The 24,118-nt window shown below is 37.8% G+C and overlaps 1 pseudogene; it reads right to left on the reverse strand.

The window, feature by feature from the left end:
• Positions 1-17,338: 17,338 nt before the first annotated feature.
• LOC129034569 (coiled-coil-helix-coiled-coil-helix domain-containing protein 2-like) lies at positions 17,339-20,800 on the reverse strand (annotated as a pseudogene).
• Positions 20,801-24,118: the final 3,318 nt, after the last annotated feature.

Here is a 24,118-nt window from a genome sequence, read left to right on the forward strand (position 1 = left end):
CTGATGACACTTTTTTACAGTATCCTTTTTTAAAAAACTGCTTACATTTTAGTGAAATGTTACAAAGAAATAAAGAAGACAAATATGCTCAGTCCATCAGCAGAGATCAATGTAATCAGGCTACTATCTTGAGTTAGAATCTCCTTTTCCTGTGAATTTTTTCCTCCAAACTTTGAGGTTTTGTAGCAATACCAAAAGGATCTACAGAGTTTCAGACAAAGGGCTTATGATATACTTGAAGGTATTGTTTTTTTACATTTCATTTGACTGATGTTTTGAATTATGTTATCTTGAAAATAAAAAATGAAAAAAATTATTGTGTTCATATACTTATTTGTACTGTTCAATACTTTTGCAATGTCAAAATAAATATAATTCAATTATTTCCACAAAAAATGGCTATTAAGTTTCATGAGTAACTACATATTTATATATATTCTCTAAATATTTATGTCTGATTTTTTTTTTTTTTTTTTTTTTTACACAGAAGTTAGGGCCTGCACAAAGAATGGTTACTTGTTATATAACAATTGAAGATGGCTGAATAGGAACAGCTCCAGTCTACAGCTCCCAGCATGAGCGACGCAGAAGATGGGTGATTTCTGCATTTCCAACTGAGGTACCAGGTTCATCTCACTGGGGAGTGCCGGACAGTGGGTGCAGGACAGTGGGTGCAGTTCACCGTGTGTGAGCTGAAGCCAGACAAGACATTGCCTCACCTGGGAAGCACAAGGGGTCAGGGAATTCCCTTTCCTAGTCAAAGAAAGGGGTGACAGACGGCACCTGGAAAATTGGGTCACTCCCACCCTAATACTGCGCTTTTCCAATGGGCTTAAAAAACGGCACACCAGGAGACTATATCCTGCACCTGGCTCAGAGGGTCCTATGCCTACAGAGCCTCGCTCATTGCTCGCAAAGCAGTCTGAGATCAAACTGCAAGGTGGCAGCAAGGCTGGGGGAGGGGCACCCGCCATTGCTCAGGCTTGAGTAGGTAAACAAAGCAGCTGGGAAACTCGAACTGGGTGGAGCCCACCACAGCTCAAGGAGGCCTGCCTGCCTTTGTAGGTTCCACCTCTAGGGACAGGGCACAGACAAACAAAAGGCAGCAATAACCTCTGCAGACTTAAATGTCCCTGTCTGACAGCTTTAAAGAGAGTAGTGGTTCTCCCAGCACACAGCTTGAGATCTGAGAACGGGCAGACTGCCTCCTCAAGTGGGTCCCTGACCCCCGAGTAGCCTAACTGGGAGGCACCCCCCAGTACGGGCGGACTGACACCTCACACGGCTGGGTACTCCCCTGAGACAAAACTTCCAGAGGCACGATCAGGCAGCAGCATTTGCAGTTCACCAATATCCACTGTTCTGCAGCCACCGCTGCTGATACCCAGGCAAATACGGTCTGGAGTGGACCTCCAGTAAACTCCAACAGACCTGCAGCTGAGGGTCCTGACTGTTAGAAGGAAAACTAACAAACAGAAAGGACATCCACACCAAAAACCCATCTGTACATCACCACCATCAAAGACCACAGGTAGATAAAACCACAAAGATGGGGAAAAAACAGAGCAGAAAAACTGGAAACTCTAAAAATCAGAGCACCTCTCCTCCTCCAAAGGAACACAGCTCCTCACCAGCAACGGAACAAAGCTGGATGGAGAATGACATTGATGAGTTGAGAGAGGAAGGCTTCAGAAGATCAAACTACTCCGAGCTAAAGGAGGAAGTTCGAACCAATGGCAAAGGAGTTAAAAACTTTGAAAAAAAATTAGACACATGGATAACTAGAATAACCAATGCAGAGAAGTCCTTAAAGGACCTGATGGAGCTGAAAACCATGGCACGAGAACTAAGTGATGAATGCACAAGCCTCAGTAACCGATGAGATCAACTGGAAGAAAGGGTATCAGTGATGGAAGAAGAAATTAATGAAATGAAGCATGAAGAGAAGTTTAGAGGAAAAAGAATAAAAAGAAATGAACAAAGCCTCCAAGAAATATGGGACTATGTGGAAAGACCAAATCTACGTCTAATTGGTGTACCTGAAAGTGACGGGGAGAATGGAACCAAGTTGGAAAACACTCTGCAGGATATTATCCAGGAGAACTTCCTCAATCTAGTGAGGCAGGCCAACATTCAGATTCAGGAAATACAGAGAACACCACAAAGATACTCCTCGAGAAGAGCAACTCCAAGACACATAATTGTCAGATTCACCAAAGTTGAAATGAAGGAAAAAATGTTAAGGGCAGCCAGAGAGAAAGGTCAGGTTACCATCAAAGGGAAGCCCATCAGACTAACAGCTGATCTCTCAGCAGAAACTCTACAAGCCAGAAGAAAGTGAGGGCCAATATTCAACATTCTTAAAGAAAAGAATTTTCAACCCAGGATTTCATATCCAGCCAAACTAAGCTTCATCAGTAAAGGAGAAATAAAATACTTTACAGACAAGCAAATGCTGAGAGATTTTGTCACCACCAGGCCTGCCCTAAAAGAGCTCCTGAAGGAAGCACTAAACATGAAAAGGAACAACCAGTACCAGCCACTGCAAAAACATGACAAATTGTAAAGACCATCAAGGCTAGGAAGAAACTGCATCAACTAACAAGCAAAATAACCAGCTAACATCATAATGACAGGATCAAATTCACACATGACAATACTAACCTTAAATGTAAATGGGCTAAATGCTTCAATTAGAAGGCACAGACTGGCAAATTGGATAAAGAGTCAAGACCCATCAGCGTGCTGTATTCAGGAAACCCATCTCACGTGCAGAGACACACATTGGCTCAAAATAAAGGGATGGAGGAAGATCTACCAAGCAAATGGAAAACGTAAAAGGCAGGGGTTGCAATCCTAGTCTCGGATAAAACAGACTTTAAACCAACAAAGATCAAAAGAGACAAAGAAGGCCATTACATAATGGTAAAGGGATCAATTCAACAAGAAGAGCTAACTATCCTAAATATATATGCACCCAATACAGGAGCACCCAGATTCATAAAGCAAGTCCTTAGTGACCTACAAAGAGACTTAGACTCCCGCACAATAATAATGGGAGACTTTAACACTCCACTGTCAACATTAGACAGATAAGTGAGACAGAAAGTTAACAAGGATAACCAGGAATTAAACTCAGCTCTGCACCAAGCAGACCTAATAGACATCTACAGAACTCTCCACCCTAAATCAACAGAATATACATTCTTTTCAGCACCACACCACACCTATTCCAAAATTGACCACATAGTTGGAAGTAAAGCACTCCTCAGCAAATGTAAAAGAACAGAAATTATAACAAACTGTCTCTCAGACCACAGTGCAATCAAACTAGAACTCAGGATTAAGAAACTCACTCAAAACCGCTCAACTACAAGGAAACTGAACAACCTGCTCCTGAATGACTACTGGGTACATAACGAAATGAAGGCAGAAATAAAGATGTTCTTTGAAACCAACGAGAACCAAGACACAACATACCAGAATCTCTGGGACACATTCAAAGCAGTGTGTAGAGGGAAATTTATAGCACTAAATGCCCACAAGAGAAAGCAGGAAAGATCTAAAATCAACACCCTAACATCACAATTAAAAGAACTAGAGAAGCAAGAGCAAACACATTCAAAAGCTAGCAGAAGGTAAGAAATAACTAAGATCAGAGCAGAACTGAAGGAAATAGAGACACAAAAAACCCTTCAAAAAAATCAATGAATCCAGGAGCTGGTTTTTTGAAAAGAGCAATGAAATTGATAGACTGCTAGCAAGACTAATAAAGAAGAAAAGAGAGAAGAATCAAATAGATGCAATAAAAAATGACAAAGGGGATATCACCACTGATCCCACAGAAATACAAACTACCATCAGAGAATACTATAAACACCTCTATGAAAATAAACTAGAAAACCTAGAAGAAATGGATAAATTCCTCGACACATACACCCTCCTAAGACTAAACCAGAAAGAAGCTGAATCTCTGAATAGACCAATAACAGGATCTGAAATTGAGGCAATAATCAATAGCTTACCAACAAAAAAAAATTCCAGGACCAGATGGATTCACAGCCGAATTCTACCAGAGGTACAAGGAGAGCTGGTACCATTCCTTCTGAAACTATTCCAATAAATAGAAAAAGAGGGAATCCTCCCTAACTCATTTTATGAGGCCAGCATCATCCTAATACCAAAGCCTGGCAGAGACACAATAAAAAAAAGAGAATTTTAGACAAATATCCTTGATGAACATTGATGCAAAAATCCTCAATAAAATCCTGACAAACCAAATCCAGCAGCACATCAAAAAGCTTATCCACCATGATCAAGTGGGCTTCATCCCTGGGTTGCAAGGCGGGTTCAACATATGAAAATCAATAAATGTAATCCAGCATATAAACAGAACCAAAGACAAAAACCACATGATTATCTCAATAGATGCAGAAAAGGCCTTTGACAAAATTCAAAACCCTTCATGCTAAAAACTCTCAATAAATTAGGTATTGATGGGACATATCTCAAAATAATAAGAACTATCTATGACAAACCCACAGCCAATATCATGCTGAATGGACAAAAACTGGAAGCATTCCCTTTGAAAACTGGCACAAGACAGGGATGCCCTCTCTCCCCACTCCTATTCAACATAGTGTTGGAAGTTCTGGCCAGGGCAATCAGACAGGAGAAGGAAATGAAGGGCATTCAATTAGGAAAAGAGGAAGTCAAATTGTCCCTGTTTGCAGATGACATGATTGTATATCTAGAAAACCCCATCGTCTCGGCCCAAAATCTCCTTAAGCTGATAAGCAACTTCAGCAAAGTCTCAGGATACAAAATCAATGTGCAAAAATCACAAGCATTCTTATACACCAATAACAGACAAACAGAGAGCCAAATCATGAGTGAACTCCCATTCACAATTGCTTCAAAGAGAATAAAATACCTAGGAATCCAACTTACAAGGGATGTGAAGGACCTCTTCAAGGAGAAATACAAACCACTGTTCAATGAAATAAAAGAGGATACAAACAAATGGAAGAACATTCCATGCTCATGGACAGGAAGAATCAATATCGTGAAAATGGTCATACTGCCCAAGGTAATTTATAGATTCAATGCCATCCCCATCAAGCTACCAATGACTTTCTTCACAGAATAGGAAAAAACTATTTTAAAGTTCGTATAGAACCAAAAAAGAGCCCGCGTTGCCAAGTCAATCCTAAACCAAAAGAACAAAGCTGGAAGCATCACGCTACCTGACTTCAAACTATACTACAAGGTTACAGTAACCAAAACAGCATGGTACTGGTACCAAAACAGATATATAGACCAATGGAACAGAACAGAGGCCTCAGAAATAACACCACACATCTACAACCATCTGATCTTTGACAAACCTGACAAAAACAAGAATGGGGAAAGGATTCCATATTTAATAAATGGTGCTGGGAAAACTGGCTAGCCATATGTAGAAAGCTGAAACTGGATCCCTTCCTTACACCTTATACAAAAATTAATTCAAGATGGATTAAAGACTTACATGTTAGACCTAAAACCATAAAAACCCTAGAAGAAAACCTAGGCAATACCACTCAGGACATAGGCATGGGCAAGGACTTCATGTCTAAAACACCAAAAGCAATGGCAACAAAAGCCAAAATTGACGAATGGGATCTAATTAAACTCAAGAGCTTCTGCACAGCAAAAGAAACCACTATCAGAGTGAACAGGCAACCTACGGAGTGGGAGAAAATTTTTGCAACCTGCTCATCTGACAAAGGGCTAATATCCAGAATCTAGAATGAACTTAAACACATTTACAAGAAAAAAACAAACAACTCCATCAAAAAGTGGGCAAAGGATATGAACAGACACTTTTTAAAAGAAGACATTTATGCAGCCAAAAAACACATGAAAAAATGCTCATCATCACTGGCCATCAGAGAAATGCAAATCAAAACCACAATGAGATACCATCTCACACCAGTTAGAATGGTGATCATTAAAAAGTCAGGAAACAACAGGTGCTGGAGAGGATGTGGAGAAATAGGAACACTTTTACACTGTTGGTGGGACTGTAAACTAGTTCAACCATTGTGGAAGTCGGTGTGACGATTCCTCACTGCTCTAGAACTAGAAATACCATTTGACCCAGCAATCCCATTACTGGGTATATACCCAAAGGATTATAAATCATGCTGCTATAAAGACACATGCACACGTATGTTTATTGTGGCACTATTCACAATAGCAAAGACTTGGAACCAACCCAAATGTCCAACAATGATAGACTGGATTAAGAAAATGTGGCACATATACACCATGGAATACTATGCAGCCATAAAAAATGATGAGTTCATGTCCTTTGTAGGGACATGGATGAAGCTGGAGACCATCATTCTCAGCAAACTATCACAAGGACAGAAAGCCAGACACCACGTGTTCTCACTCATAGGTGATAATTGAACAATGAGAGCACATGGACACAGGAAGGGGAACATCACACACCCGTGACTGTTGTGGGGTGGGGGCAGAGGGGGATAGCATTAGGAGATATACCTAATGCCAAATGACGAGTTAATGGGTGCAGCACACCAGCATGGCACATATATACATATGTAACAAACCTGCACGTTGTGCACATGTACCCTAAAACTGAAAGTATAATAAAAACAAACAAACAAACAAAAAATTCAAAAGAAACGGAGGACCTTAAACTGAGAGGCCCTTTATCAGGAAACAAACTCTGATACTACTTAATGCTACTGTGGGTTCAGTGACAGGCACGGCCATGTGCTATTTTACAAAGATTTACATCTGTTCAAATTTTCTGAAAAGTAATTTGATAATCAATTTTAGAACTTAAAAATATGTGTGATTTCTGATGTAGTAATTCCATTTCTAGGAATCTTTACTAAGGAAATCGTCAGAAATTTAGTCAAAGATATACATTTTTTTAATGTAAACATACAACAATAGGAATAAAGAAATTATGATACATAGATGTGGAAGAATATTACGCAGCAATAAAAGATTAGGTTTTAAAATATTTTTAATAATCTAGAGAAGCCCTAGAGGTACTGCCAAATGTTACATGATTAGGGGAGGGTAAGGGGTGGGAGGAAAACAGGAATCAGAAAGGTACAGAGGGTATTTTAACACATCTATAACTAAAAGAATGGAGGGGCATGCACCCAATCTTAACATCAGTTAGCTAAGTGGTAAGTTTAAGAATAATTTTAACTTTGTTTCTTGCCCTTCACTATATTTTCTCTTTTTCCCTCTAAAATTACTAGTATCAATTGTCAGAAAATAATATTATTTTAAAGTTTGAGGAGGGCATAATAGCAAGTTTCAATTGTATAAAAAGTCTGTGGAGGCAATGGGTTTCCGGTTATACGACTAGAAATATGGATAAATCTGGAGCTGCCTACAAGTGAGTGAATAATTATCATTTCAATTTTTTTTTAATTTAAATTTAAATTTTTATTTTTTTGTGACAGGGTCTTGCTTTGTCTCCCAGGCTGCAGTGGAGTAGCATGATATCACGATTCACTGCAGGCTCAACCACATGGGCTCAAGCAATCCTCCCACCTCAGCCTTCTAAATAGCTGGGACAACAGGCACGTGACACCATGCCTGGCTAATTTGTACAAATTTTAATAGAGACGGAGGTCTCACCATGTTGACCAGGCTGATCTCGAACTCCTGAGCTCAAGCCATCCTCCTGCCTCAGCCTCCTAAAGTGCTGGGATTACAAGTGTGAGCCACTAAGCCTGGTTTCAAATGTGTTCCTTTGATATTAATGGTCTCAGTTGGGCATTTGAGTAGATCTATAATCTACACAGCAGACAAGATATGCCTGGCCTCACTGGTTCCACCTAAAAATAGATGATGTATGGTTTTTATTTGAAGAAAAACCAGATGCTTTAGATACCAGGGCCAATGATGCAGAAGACAGTGCTTTGCTATGAAATACCAAGGGTCTGACTTCTCTGGCCAGGGAATTCTGCCTCCTCATAGTGTTGGTTACGGGGCCCCTCAATTACAGTCAAGGCTTTTATGATAAGGAAACTTAGATTTGTTTGGATGATCAGAATTTTTTTTAAATTCGCAGAATGTGAGAGATGACCATGGTCTTCAATGTCTGAGTCTAAGAGTTAACCAAATGCCAACCTTTAACATAAAAGAATCTCCTTGGAGAATGCTTAATTTCCAGGAGAACTGGGTCATAAAGTGTCCGTTAAATGCAAAAATAAAACTCCAATGACCATTTTAGTTTAATCTTTGAGTTTAATACTATCTATCTTGATGTTAGGCACATTAAACAAATCTAACTATGTAGATTTTGGCATCATGAATATGTAAAAGTTTCTCCTGACAATAAGTGACTCAGAGGTTTAACTACTTCTCTGCGACTTCTGGATTGAGATAGCTAGGAATATGTCAACAGGAGAGAAGAGAGTTTTCTGAAGTATTTTTCATCCGGTCGTTACATATTCATATTAAGAAGTATTCAACATCTCTTCGTTTTCGGGTTAAACACCAACAAGTATGTAAATTATTATTACTTTTACTGTACCTTATATACATCTACAGGACAAATTCCTCTAAGAGTTTAGATTGAAGTTTCTCTACCCTTCCAAAATGTTTGGCTTTTGTCATTGCTAACACTGTTGTTGGTTCCCCAGGAGCTATAATCAATGCTGGATTTACCCAACAGCTATGCTAAGCATATACTTAACAATGCCAACAGAGTGAAGACACCAAAATCATTTTTTCAAATTTAATTTAGTTTAATTTTAATTTTAAGTTCTGGGATACATGTGCAGGATGTGCATGTTTGTTTTCTAGGTAAAAGTGTACCATGGTGGTTTCCTGCACCTATCAAATCATCACCTAGGTATTAAGCTCCACATGCATTAGCTATTTATCCTGATGCCCTCCAGGCCCCAGTGTGTGTAGTTCCCCTCCCTGTGTGCATGTGTTCTCATTTTCCAGCTCCCACTTATAAGTGAGAACATGTAGTGTCTGGTTTTCTGTTCCTGTGTTAGTTTGCTGAGGATAATGGCTTCCAGCTCCATCCATGTCCCTGCAAAGGACATGATGTTATTCCTTTTCATGGCTGCATAGTATTCCATTGTGTATCTGTACCACATTTTCTTTATCCAGTATATTATTGATGGGCATTTGGGTTGATTCCATGCCTTTGCTAACCAAAATCATTTTTTAAGGGGTTTGCTATTTCAAATTTTGTTTAAAATGCATCAAATTAAACATCACAGAAAAATGTTTGTTGAAGTATCTTATAGTTTAAAAAAATTTAAATATCACATGGGAGGGTATCTTAATCTTTTCAGGGGTTCTACTACAAACTCTTTGCTCATATTTCCTTCTTTGCTTTGGTTGTCATGAAGCACAGAATTAGCTTCAAAAGCTTCCTTTAATCTTAGTGAGAGATATCAATTTATGTTTGTACTTTCCTGTACCATGTCTAAAATATGACTGTTTCTTTTTCAACATGTATCCTGGGGTTTTTCTGTGTGATTAGGGAGCAATTCAGATGCTAGACTAATGGGCTCTACTTGGAATAAGAAGATAGTTCTTGAGAAAAAAGGCCATGGGAGTCCTCCCATGAGTAGTTATTGAGGAAAGGAGAAGGAAACTAACATTCGTGGAATGCTTGCTATATGCCAGGTGCTGCTAAGTGACCACCAGCTGTTCCCTCTGCTTCCTATACTTACAGTGGCACCATATTTCCCAGCGTCCCTTGCAGTCAGTCAGCTGCTGCCAAGTGACTGAATTACAGCTGGTGGAAAAGAAATGGAAATGATGTGTACTGTTTTGGTCCTTCCCAAAATAAAATCTCCCAAAACATGATCCTATCTCTTATCCTCCATCTGCTATTTGCATGTTTATGGCCAGTGTGACTTGGAAGCCCACAGGTTGAAGATGTCAGAACTCCATCTGCCTGACAATAGGACAGCCTGCCTGGCTGGCCTATAGCACGGTATGGAGAACAGCTACTAATCCTACCACCAGCCAGAAAAACGCGGATTGGACGTTTATTTTTTAAGCCACTGACATTAGGGAGGTTATCCATTAGAGCATGTTTAATTTAGTGCATCAACTTTCTTTATGTGGGCTCAACCACAGAATCACCTACATAAAACAGACAAAAAAGTTTTTAAAATTTAAATCATCGCACTATCTATACAGTATGAACTAGTGCTCTAATTGCAGTCTGAATGTATTTTGTCTAATATACACACACACTCACACACACATATATACATGTGTATATTTATTTTGTGTATATATGTTTGTGTATATATATATGTTTATATATATAAATTACCATATCTCTGATGACATTCTGTAGAACTTAAATTTGGCATGACATTAACTAGCACATCCCATTTAATTTTTATACCTATCAAGGTGGAAATGATTTCATAGATGAGAAGACTGAGGGTTGGGGCTCAGCTCAGCTAATTTGTCTTAGGGAACTGTGTCAGGATTTTACCAGGTATGTCTGGCTCCAAGTATGCCTTTCCACAGTACGTCTCTACCTGATGTCTATTTACTTCCATGACAGCTTGCAAAGCAGTCTGGTGGAAGTGCTGGGAGCTGATGTGAGAGCGCTACTGTGTAGAGCTGTTGGTGAGTCCTGATGATTCCCCCTGCTGAGAGAGCCTACTGAGTGCATGCGTTCATCCTTGTCCATCTTGTTTATACTCTGAATCTACTCAAGGCACCCACCTGACTAAAGTTTGTCAATGCTCTGTTTTCATTATAGCTTAAATTTAAAATTAAACATGTTGGACATAAAAAGATGGGTACATGTGTGTTCACTGCAGCTTTTTTATGAGAGAAAAAATGGAAAGAAACCAAATGTCCATCAACAGGAGTATGAATAACCATGTTGTGGTATCTTTATGTAATGGAATACTATTTGTCAATAAAAACAATGAGCTACTGATACATGCTTGCAAATGAATAGATACGAAAAGTATTATGCTCGGAAAAAGAAGTTAGACTCAAAATGAAACTTACTATACAATTCTATTTCTATAAAGTTCAAGAAAAGGCAAACTAATCTATGGAATAAAAATCAGAATAGTGGTTGTCTCTCGCAAACAGAAACCAGAAAAAGATGTGAGGCAACTTTCCAGTGTAATGGAAACGCTTTATGTGTTTATCGGGATATAAATATTTATTAAAACTGGTTGAACTATATAATTAACATCCATGCATTTTATTATATGTATTTATACCTTGGTTTAAAAACTAAGTTTGTTAAAGGCTTAAGGGCTAATCTATATTCTAGTGCGTCCTTAAGCCCTATCAGCTTTGAAACCCTGCTAAGTGCATCTGTCAGCATGGAATATGTTTGGATTACTCCATCAACCCTGCCTTACTTACATGGATACAAACATAGATCCACGGGCCAAAACATGACACAATTTTGAGGGAAAACAGAAAGAAAACATACTCTTTAGAGTTAGATAATCTATAGAGTTAAATTTAAAATAGCCCATAGTTTTCCCCTCAGCATTGTCTGGTGGTTGGAAGCTGTTGGGCCACTGCCCTCCATGTATATAGGAGTACCTAGAAGTTTCATGTGGGACCACAAGGCTTTACCTTGCTGTGAATGTGGAAAAATGAAATTCCATTTGTAGTGCCTAGAACTTTGGTATGATTCAAAAAGTAATGTGAATGTGGACACTATTGTAAGGTAATAGAAGAAACCTTGTAGTAAAGGGCAGGAAAATTGATTTCCAGTACTCTGGAAATGAAATAAATTCATGTAGGAGTTGGTGAAAGCAGTCTTCATACGTCTAAAACAATAAAAAAAAAATATCTCATTTCAACTAAATTCACACTAAACACCCACACTGGAATCTTTTTAAAGTTTCCTAGAATGTGTTTCTTTGATTTAGTTTTGATAATCTTGCTGTCTGTTGAGAAAGAAAAAATGTCAAGTGAAGAAATGTTATAAAAGGCATTGCAGTTGGTTTGTTTAGCCATCTCAGAATATGGATATTAAAGTGTTACTGGTGAGCCTCCTCACAAAAAATTATGAACAAAGCTCTTGCTTTAATTATCTTTGTATCTTCAGCATTCATTTTTCACTGTGCCTGGTCCATAGTAAGTGGTGAAATGATGGATGGATGGATGGATGGATGGATGGATGGATGGATGGATGGATGGATGAGAGAAAGAAACTTTGAAGCATCTGTTGCCTGTAATATCAAAGACTAACAAAGAGAAGAACTGGCTTCTATTACTACTGGCTTGTGGAAATATAAATTTGGAGCTTATGAAAAAGCTGAAATTAAGAGGCTACAAATCTCCTACTTCACAGCCATTAGGTACAGAAGTAAGTCTCTAGCTTGCTGGTGTTATGTGAATTGAAGAGAAAAATAGTCCTTTGGTGAAGGGATAAAAGTTTTGAATAATGTCCAATGTGGGTAGCAGCTATTTCTGGGTGAAAAAGTTGACCATGTAATTCTCCAAGAAAGCTAATCCCTCTCATTTCTCTTCTCATTTCAATCTTCCTTATTCAGTTTTAATTGCAGAAGCTGTGTTCTATCGATTTTTAAAATGTTCTAAAATAATAAAATCACCACACCATTTAAAATTTATTTTCCAATATTTGACTTCATTCCCAAGTTTCCTGTGAATTGATTACTGCAATGGTCAAAGAAGTAAACCTTCTTGTTACTGCTCTAAGGTTAAAATGCTATTGTCTAAGACTAATTTGTCAACTTGGTAATTTCATATAAGTTGAAGAATTTAGATATTTTTACTGCAAACTTCTACTCATTCCTTCTTAACATTAATAAGAAGTCACATTTATTAACTTCTATTCCGAAGAAGCATTGAAAAGCATAAATACCATTTAGCATAACTCTTCAAACGTTTTAGGTTTAAGAGTAACAATTTCTATCCCATAACTTTTTCCACTCAGAGTTTTTATATCAGTCACCATAATTAGACCTATCTTCAAAATTAATGGAAAAGAAAAGACAATGTAAAGAGTATAATGTTAATCAGAAAATGTAATTCATTGTTCTGCCATAATCAAAGAAGGCCACAACACACTGCGCTCCAGGAAATGGCATCTCTCATTTTTCCCAAGCATGTTGTGAATAACTGCATTGCTCTGAAACTTACACATATGATTTACATCAATTTCAATTTTGTTCATTATTCTGCTTAGAGCGAGTAATAGTCTTGTGAGTGAGTAATGAACTACCTTATTAACTTGGAGTTGACTCCTTCACTGTCTGGGTATATCTATAGAACAAAGTTTGAACAATGCAATGGAAAGTCTTTACATTATAATCAAGGTATTTATTAAAACCTACTATTTATGATATGGTTTTTATAAAGAGTAAATGACAGTAACTGACATGTAATGATTACCTCACAAGTGTTTAAAATGTCTTTGGCATTTATTATAAAGTGAATGACAATGGACAAATCAGCCAACATTAAATCTAGCTATAAATTACATAGTAATATCAAGTGTAACTTAAATGGAAAGTGGAGTAATGAAGAGGCAGCAATGGAATATTATAGCTTAGCAAGAATGTGTTTCAGAAAATTGCAATCATTCTTTCTTTAAATTTTGAAAGAAATGGCTATATTGTGCTAACCAAACGCCCTCTTTCTTCAGATATAAATTTTATTTTAGGAAATGAATGAAGCATTTTTTTCCTCCCACTAGTGCCATGGAAGAGCTTTGTCAAGTTCTGAATTTTCTTGTGCCTTTCTTATGATTAGGCAGAGTAAGGTGTTTAGTTTCTTTCTTATGATTAGGCACAGTAAGGCATTTACTTTCTCCATTAGGTCCATCTTTTTCTGCCACCTTCTTTGCTCACACCTGTTACCCTAGCTATCACTGATACTGTGCTTATAACTTCTCCATGGTCCCCTGAGCTGGATAGTGGCCCCCATGCAAGCCAATGCCTCATTTGATCCACTCTGCTGCCTTCATTGAAGTCTTTTAGATTTGGTTGTTGTCAAATAACCTACTCTTTTGTGACTTTCCTCTCTAGCCTTGAACAGTGTCTACTACCAATTTTAAAACACCCAAATTCATGGAAAACTTCTGTTTCTCATGGTGGCCAACACTTGTTCCACCACAAAGACCAATTCTGGCTTCTCTTGGGTGGCAGCTTCTCACTGTTTGATACAGTAGCACCAACAGATGCAAAGACTCTTCCAATTTACCTTAATACAGTATGAATCTGAATGAGGAACAGAGCTTTTGAGCTATTACAGGAAAACATAATTACAAGGAGGACTTGGCTCTGGTTTTGGATCAGTCTGAAATTGTAGGCAAATCCTTTGACCCCCACCCTCGATGTAAAACCACATGACCGAGAAAGGACATCATCTCCTGATGCCAGCTCATCACATTTAAAGAAAAATGAGTTCCATGTGTTTCTCACAAAACTTGAAATTTTAATGAACTCTGCAGTCCATCATCCCATAATTGTACTTAAGATTTTCCTTATACGATGGAAGACTAAATCTGGCCTATTTTGACTATTACATTTGAGCCAATATTTCTATCAAGGAATGACTACTTCTAGATTTTTAGGTAATTCTATATAAAATTGAAACATATTTTTTTAAATATAGAGATTATTTTTCTTCCAGAAGGAAGACTGCCAGGTGTCAGGTGAAAATAGGCATTTTAACATTTTTGGTGGTGGTGGTGATGACAGTGAGAAAAGTTCATGTTTTCCAGAGTTGTTACATTTCTCGCTTAATCTAATTTATTTTATTTCTGATGTTGGCCTATCCTTTAACTCATCATTACTTTATTCTATTTGATTTTATTATAAATTGTTTAAAAAGTTTTGGTTTTAAAAACCAAAGAGAGACGTTTGTCACATCCTTTGCCTCTGAACATGGCCATGCCTGGAGAGTACAAAAGGCATAGATAATCATCTTGACTTTCAAAATCCCTCGAACAGATGCATTTCGTAGGTATTTAAAATTTTGAATCTAAGTAACTGATATTTAATATTTAGAATGGTGGATAGGAATTAGGAGGAGGACAGAAATTATATCCCTAGTCAAGATATGGTATAGTAGGAAGACCTCACCCTCTGCAAAAAGGGACACATACACGAAAGCAGCCATTTCATCAGTCTCTTACTTAGTAAGTTCTTTTTATATGTGCAATACCATGACAGCAATGCAGAGTTATCTGGGAATAGAAAAAAAGCAATTAAGTAACTAGAGAATGTCAACATAAAAAAAGAAAAAAAAAACCTAAAACTAGACATTTTTAGGACAGAGAAAGCCTAGTCAAGAAAAAAAAAATCAGCTACAAGAAAATGAGACATACTTAAGGAGATTATTCTTTCAAGGGGGAGAAACTTGCTTGGAATGCACTAGGCCAGAGGTATCCTTAAGAACCCACATTGGACACATTCAAGCTGAAAATATCACTATAATTCTCAATAAATGTCCACTAAGTGACCAGCTGGTCTCAGAGGTCCAGTGAGTGTTGTAACCTTTATGGTTGATGCAACAGAATGAGCCATATCGTACAAAATTACACGACCACAACCGAAGACTGGCAGTGATTTTTTTTTGTGGAATCACAAACTATTATTATTGTCATCATTGCAGAAGTTCCGAGGCAGTGGAAAACCTAGGGAACACCAAAAATATAACCTACCTAGTAACTAAAAGACTATATTTGTCAATTGTGGAATCTCTGAAATGATGACTTCTGAGAACAGATTTCTCAGTTCTTTACCAAAGAATGTGCTGATTTGATTTTAAAAAATTGGCATTTTAACACCATAAAATGAACACTCATGAAACATTCAGGTTATTCTAAAAGTTACTGAATAATCGAATAATACCATGAAACCTCTCTAGTAAGTAAAAATTTGTTTCTGGGTGAAAATACGGAGAGTCAAAGAATATTGTTACATAAAGAGCAAGTTCAAAATTATCCGCTAGTCTGTCCATTTGTAGAAAAAGGTTTTTGTTTGTTTGTTTGATTGTTCCTTAACTGTGGCTGGTATAGAATGGGGAAGAAATCCACCATGTTTACTGGAAGGCCGGTATGTCTAAGCATGCCAATACACTTACTTTTTTCACTTGCTCTATGTCCTTGAATAAATAGCAATGTCCATTTTCTCAGTAAGAAGATTACTCCAAAAGTTTCTTGGTCAACTTGTGTCTAGAAATTTTCAAGAATACATATATTTAATTTTTTTTTGTTCAATGCTTAAGATTAATCATATTTAAAAATAACTAAAATATTCCACTAGAAAGAGAATAATTCTCTATTAGGAGGGAGGGGATTCAAACAGAAGCTTAAGAAATCAAATGAGTTTACCCCAGTTTAGATTCATTTGAAGGCAAATGTAGATGATTTTGAACCCCTCCTGCATTATTTTTTTTGACCTTTTTTTAACTTTTCACTTATTACTCTATCACACTCTAAGCATTATATAATTGCTTATTTATTGTATATATCATCTGTCTCCCTACTAAAATATATGGAGGGATTTTGTCACTATTATATTCTCAGAGCCCAGAACAAAGTATGTAATGACACCTGGTAGACTTGATAAATATATTGAGTGAATAAGTGAATAAGAATTAAGCCTGGAAATCATCTAACTGTGAAGCACTGCTTCTTTAACTTCATAGTTAGTGAGGCCGGGCGTGGTGGCTCATGCCTGTAATCTCAGCACTTTGGAAGGCCGAGGTGGGTGAATCACTTGAGGTCAGGAGTTCCAGACCAGCCTCGCCAACATGGTGAAACCCCGTCTCTACTAAAAGATTACAAAAAATTAGCCAGACATGGTAGCATGCGCCTGTAGTCCCAGCTACTCAGGAGGCTAAGGTGGGAGAATTGCTTGAACCCGGGAGGCGGAGGTTGCAGTGAGCCGATGTCATGCCATTTCATTTCAGCCTGGGTGACAGGGTGAGACTTCATCTCAAACAACAGCAACTACAACAATAGTGTGAATGAGATTGATGAAAATATTAAAAACTTTGAGAATGCACACGCTCAGATTATTATGACAAGATGTTTCCAGGAACAAAAATTTTGGAAGAAAATCACTTTATTCTAATTAACTCACAAAGAATAAAATCATAGTAGCTGGTAGAAGGAGGCCACACAAACATTTGCCCAGCCCCAAAGTATACCCCATCTTAATAAAATTCTACAAAGTAAGAACACTCTCTTCCATTTCAATTATGAAGCAAGGAAGCTATGAATGACACAGAAAGGGTTTAACTGATGGTTTTACCCTTTATCTCTTCACTATTATATTTTTATACTAAACTAACTTGGTCATAACAGCCAATTTTCCATTTCTTTGGCCAATTCTTTTGCAAGTCTGCGCTGTTTCAGCACCTCATCGAAACTCTTACAGAGATTTATGTCACTCAGGTTCTGGGCATATTCCAAAAACGGCTTTATCTCATATAAGTAAGCCTGCCCCTGTGCCGGCTGGGTTGCCTGAGGCTCCTGATAAGTGATGTCGGGCCTTGCAGGCTCAGCATTACTTCCTCCATGGAAGCCTCCAGTGATGGCATGACCTAATGTGTGCCCCACAGCAGAGCCCACAGCCATGCCAACTGCCATGGTTGCCATCTGGGCATCGGACCTGGCTGCCGGGGAACAGCAGCAGGAGAGCCAACTGCAGAGAGGGTGCTGCTGCTGGCGGTGGAGCTGCTGCTGTGGGCCTGTGTGCAGTTCTCATCTGAGGTGCCTGGCTGGCAAGAGGGGCCATGCGGGAGGCGCAGCTTCGGCTTCCACGTAGCATCCTAGGTGCGGGGTGGCTCAGCGTCCGGATGTGCGAAAATCTGTGAAGAACCCAGGGGTTTCTGAGAAGAAGGAGAGCTGAAGACGAAAAGTCGAAAAAAAATTTTTTAATGCCACATTTATCATTGGTGAAATCACAGATGTATTTGATTAGCCTTTTGTTTTGGCAATTTTAGGTACAGCATTTACTAGAGAGTGAAAAACCAGAGATACTACCGCTTATGCTTGTATAGTGGTTGAAAGAGATAAAGCAATAGATCAGAATCTAGAGTTTGGCCTAAACTAATTGTTCAATATAAAGGAAGTCAACGACTATCCCATAATACGTGAGACAATTTGCAAGGCAAATTCCTCCTCCCTGAAGGCTAATTTTAGGTAGAAACCTTGTAGCTTGTTTAGATGAATATTGTGTATGATTAAAATAACATTTCTCTTTTCAATTGATTTAGAGTCATTCATCCTATTTTGTTAAGCGGTTCAGTTTGAGTCAAATGAGAGTGAGCCCCTTGCTCTGGACTGAATGCTGTGTCCCCACCAAAATCCATATGTTGAAACCCTAATCTCCAATGTAATGATATTTGGAGGTGGAGTCTTTGGGAGTTAATTAGAATTAGGTTAGGTCATGGGATGGGGCCTCATGGTGGGATTAATGCCTTCATAAAAGTAGGAAGAGAGAAGAGATCCGTTTCTCACTATGTGAGGATACAGGAAGAAGGCAGACACTTGCAAACCAGGAGGAGGGCCCTCACCAGACACAGATCTGCCATCTCCTTACTCTTAGATTTCCCAGCTTCCAGAACTCTGAGAAATAAATGTGTGTTGTTTAAACCACCCGGTCTATGGAATTCTGCTATCACAGCCTAAACTGACTAAGATACCTTGAGTATAAATGTGGCAGGAAAGAGAGGTTTAAAAAATTTTACACATTTTAAAATATGTCTTTAATTTCGTTGGCCACAAACCTATTCAGAAAACACATTCTATAATGGCTATCAATATTGTTCCTACAGATGAGCTACGAGCTTCTTATTCAATCTCTCAGAGCAAAAAGCAATACAGATAGACCTGCATTCTCAAAGAAAATAATATTGTCCCATTGGGGAATGGTTCTTAGGAGTACAAAAAAATCTTAGATATTACAATTGTTTATAGCCCTCCAAAGTTCACCCCTATCCAACAAAATCTTATTCCTTTTTTTTGAGACTATAAGCCAATTTCATTGTTTATCATCATGTCATACAAAAATCTAGAAACAATAATGAATTTGCACAGAAAAACCAAATGAATAGCAAATCAGAGCACAACAAAAATAACTGAAATTTTCTATTTTTTTCTCATGATATTAGGAAGATAACCATTTCAAAGCACATGTGTCTACCTTCAGAGTAGTTTTTGTTTACTGGCCAAAGCCTGCCATAAAGTTAAGGCTTTCAGTGCCTCTGTCTGTTCTACTAGTTCTTGGCAAGACTTTTGAGGTCTTCAAGAAAAATAATGTACCCTGGTGCTCTGGGCTCTGCTGAGCTCTACCAACTTATCTGCAAAGGAGTTGTCCACCTCTTGGTATTTAATTTCTCTCCATAAGGAGACTTTAAATTAAATTAAATTTTGCTCTTTAGCATAACAATAATGAAAAAAATGGTTCAGAAACACTGGAATAGATGGTCTTCTATTCATTATTTATTAGGCATTATTTCAAGAATATTTATTGAATACATGCCCTACTTTAGGCACTGTGTGGAGATACTTCAGGCACTGTGGCTGGAGATATAATGACAGTTAAAAGATTGTTCCTATTCTCAGCAACTCATAATCTAGAGGGTATGAGAGAGAGGCGACCAGCCACAGTAGAGAAGGTTCGGCACCACCACAGGGGTGCTATGGAAACGTATGGAGAGGTAGATCCAGCCATGGTTGAGATGGGAATAGGGGCAGGCTTCCTGCAGGATGTGGCTTCAGAACTGAGTCCTGAAGGACAGACCAGAGTTAGACAGACAAAGGTAGGATGTGCAGAGACCCTGAGAAAAAGATGCGAGGTGCAAAGAAAGAAGTGAAATATTTTTAAATGACTGAGATTACTGTGAAGGACAGATGTAAAAGGGGTGGGCCTGGAATTATATGTAAGAGTCAGATTATGAAGGGCTTTCTAGGAAACTCTGAGAAGCTGATATTGTATCCTGAGTGTATCCCAGTCATGGAAGACTTTAAACAGAAATTTAAAATATATTAGTGGTATTTTAGAAAGTTTGCTTTGGCCACAGTGCGAAAAATGGATTGAAGGGAAGACAATAAAGAGGCTCTTGTATTAAGTCAGATGAGGCAATAGTGGCCTCAAATAAGATAACAGCAGTAGTAATATAGATAGTAGTAAGATTCGAGGGGTGTAGAGTTGACAGGAATGGACAGGCCTACATTGAGCAGGTAGGGTTAAGGAACAGGTAGGTGATTAGGATGAAAACCATACTTCTAGCTAGACCAAATGGACAAAGAATACAGGAAAAAAGATAGTTGGGAATTTGAGATAATTTTGGAACTTGCAAGTGGTGATATCCATTATAAGTTTGATATGTGACCCTGAAGCAAAAGAGGAAAATCTGTATTAAAGTAACAGATGTGTAACTGAAGCCACGAGAATGAGAGGAGTCATCCAAAGAGACTGCAGAATAAGAAGAGGAAATGGACAAGAACAGAGCCCTGAAAATGTGAACATCAGAACACAAAGAAAGAACAGCACATAGGAGCACCTGAGAAGTAGCACGAAGTGAGGGAGGAGGAAAATCAGACCGTGCAGTATCATGGGTATGGTGGAAAGGTAGAGCTTTTGAAAGAGGATGAAACAGTTGGCGGTGTGAACTGCCATAGAAACCATGTAGGAAAGTGACTGAAAAGTGTCCATTCCAGTTAACAAGCAAGAACTCATAGATTAACAAGAAAGAAGTCATTGGTACCTGTTTCCAGAGTTGTGGAGGCAAAGGTGATATTGCAGTAGGTTGAGGAGTGAGTAGATGATGAAGAAATTAAGTCATCAAATGTTGGCAAGTTTCTAGAAGCTTGGCTGTGAAAAGAAAGCAAGAGCTCTATGAGAAACTAGGTGTAAATGTGTATGAGCAAGATAGTGTTTTTGTTTCTTTGTTTTATGGAAGAGACTTGAAAATTAAATGCCAATGAAAAAGAGCCAATAGGGAGAAATTGGTAATACAGTTGGGAGAGAAAGTTGCCTGGGAAGGCTACAGATAGATCCAGCAAGATTTTACCTTCATTCGCTTATTCAAGATTCCTAAATCTTGAATAATGAAGATTGGGAAGGAGAAAAATGAATTCAAGAGCTTTCCTTTGGCTACAGGAATCACATCAAGAGAAGAGTCTACAAGTACTCTGCCCTCAGATCTATCATCTGCAAACAGTGTTGTGTGTTAAACTTCGACCTCTCTTTTAGAAAGGGCAAGGACACAATTGAGACATCTTACTAATTCACCTGATGTCAAATTCTATGAGAACTTCTAGTCTCATGTAAATAACCATAGATGTGGTTTCCCTGACTCCATATAAAGCAATTTAAACAGATGCAATCCTTGCCCTTCAGTAAATCACAATAAAAAACAGATGACATGGACACACATATCCACCACCACTACCACCGCATAAGGACACAATATTATAGTAAGAGAACATGATGGTCTTAAATAAGCATCTATAGTAGGTACAAGTTTGGTATTTGTTATTTCTGGCTTACGGAATACATGAAGGTTTTGCTGGGAAATTGGGTGGAGTTAGGAAGAGCACTACTTGACCTTCACATAAACAGGGGAGGCCTGGGACAAAAGAGAAGAGGTAGAGCTGTGATTCCTTTAAGTTCCCAGGATGAAACCTGTCTCTTTTATCCCTCACCACTCAGACTTACAAGCCCTCAATAAATAACAGTAGTTGACTGATTGTATAAAGTCATAGATCTAGATACTTAGTGATGGAAACTAGGCAAAGTTTGAGTAGATAAGGCTGGATGGAAGGCAGAATACATACTGGAAATTAGGAGGTTAAAGGGGCATGAAATTTTCTTAGATTGCCTGTCAAAGGGTCTAGTGATGGAGGATTAAACAGTAATTATGGTAATGTCCAGACAGCTCAGCAGAATACTGTAAAGGTGAGGGTTGGTGCCCAAACTAGATACTACCTTTTGGTTTCAGAGAGCAAGCTGGATGTAGAGGATATGAAAGAAATAGCAGAGAGTTTAGAGATAAATATAATGTTGGCATAGCCAATATTTTAAAATTTTCTGATAGAAAAATTTCATCATATAAAATTTGGACATAAAAATTATGTCATTCTAAGCTAGAATCCAAAAAATTCTAGCTTCTTAAGCTTTCAAATAAGAGCTGCAAAGAGACTTTACATGAAATTATGTTTGAAAAGTATTTATCTCCTTTTTCAGTCTTGGCTATTCATGAGTCTTATATAAGGCATCTTGAAATGTATTCTAGCAAGCAAGGAAGACTAAATGAGTTTGGAAAGGGAGCTACGGTCTAGATATTTTTAGATTGAGGGAGCTTTGCCCAAAGTCAAAAGCTAGCAAGAAGGCAGACTATGAAATGGGAGAAACTATTTGCAAACCGTGTATCTAATAAGTGGTTAATTTCCAAAATATATGTTTAAACTCCTACAAATCAATTTTAAAAACCTAATGATTCAATTAAAATTGGGTGAAGACTTAAATAGACATTTCAGCAAATAAGACATACATTTTATACATGTGGACAAATAAGTCCACATGTATAAAAAGATACTCAATGTCTCTTATCATCAGGAAATTGCAAATAAAAACCACAGTGAGATAGCACCTCATACCAGTTAGAATGGCCATTATAAAAACAAAAAGTACGAGTGTTGGCAAGGATGTGGAGAAACTGCAATCCTTGTACATTGTTGGTGGGAATGCAAAATGTTGCAGCTGCTGCAGAAAATAGAATAAAGTTTCCTCAAAAAATTAAAAATAGAACTACAGATGTTCCTCACCTTATGATGGGGTTATATCCTGATAAACCCATTGTAAGTAGAAAATATCATTCAGTCAAAAATGCATTTAATACTGAACATCACAGCTTGGCCTAGCCTACCTTAAATGTGCTCAGGACACTTACATTAACCTATAGTTGGGCAAAATCATCTAACATACAGACTATTTTATAATAAAGTGTTGAATATCTCATGTAATTTATTGAATACTGTACTGAAAGTGAAAAACAGAAGGGCTGTATGGGTGCTCAAAGTATGATTTCTATTGAATATGTATCACTTTCACTCTATTGTAACGTCAAAAAAGTCATAAACCATTGTAAGTTGGGGATTGTCTGTATATGATACAGCAACCCTACTTCTGGGTACTTACCCAAATGAATCTGAATCCAGTCTCAAAGAGACACTAGCACCCCATGTTTGTTGCAGCACTATTCACAATAGCTCGATATGGAAACAACCTAAATGTCCGTCAATGAATAAATGGATAAAGAAAATGTGGTATATGCATACAATGGAATATTATTCAACCTTAAAAAAGAGGGAAAGTCTGAAATATGAGGCAACATGGATGAACTTTGGGGACATTATGCTAAGTGAAATAAGCCAATCACAGAAGAACAAACATGGCATAATTCCATTTGTATGAGATATTTAACATAGTCAAACTCATGGAATCAAAGAGTGACATGGTGGTTGTCCAGAGCTAGTGGAAAAGGAAAATGAGAAGTTGCTAATCAATAGGCGTAAACTCTCACTTATGTGAAGTGCTGAAGTTCTTGAGATCTGCTGTATAATATCGTGCCTATACCGAACAGTATTGTATTGTACACTTAAAAATTTGAGACAGTAGATCTCATGTTAAGTGTTCTTTCCAAGATAAAATAAAATTTGATAAAGTTTGAAAATTTAAAAAATAAAAGCTAGCAAAAGACAGCACTAAGATTTTAATATTTGATTCCAAATCCTATAGCCAAAGAATTGATTGTAAGGGGAAATAGACAAGTGCCTGGGATTAGAATATTACTACTGTAGCCTGGAAAGTAGTAATGAGAACTTGAACAAAGACAGAACTGACAAGAAAGAAGGGAGAAGGTTTGATTCTAAAGGAAACATGAAAGTGGTATTAATAGGATTTGACAACTGAGTATATGTGGCAGGTACTTTACAGTGAGTGTGGGGTTTTGCCAGAATGGATTCATCTTACAGAGCAGCTGGTCATGGTGGTCCAATGAAATGAATCTATGTTCACATACCATCTAAGAGAATCGATTTATAACCTGTTTAAACGAAGAAGAA

Source organism: Pongo pygmaeus, chromosome 3, assembly GCF_028885625.2.
Source record: "Pongo pygmaeus isolate AG05252 chromosome 3, NHGRI_mPonPyg2-v2.0_pri, whole genome shotgun sequence".
NCBI lineage: Eukaryota > Metazoa > Chordata > Mammalia > Primates > Hominidae > Pongo > Pongo pygmaeus.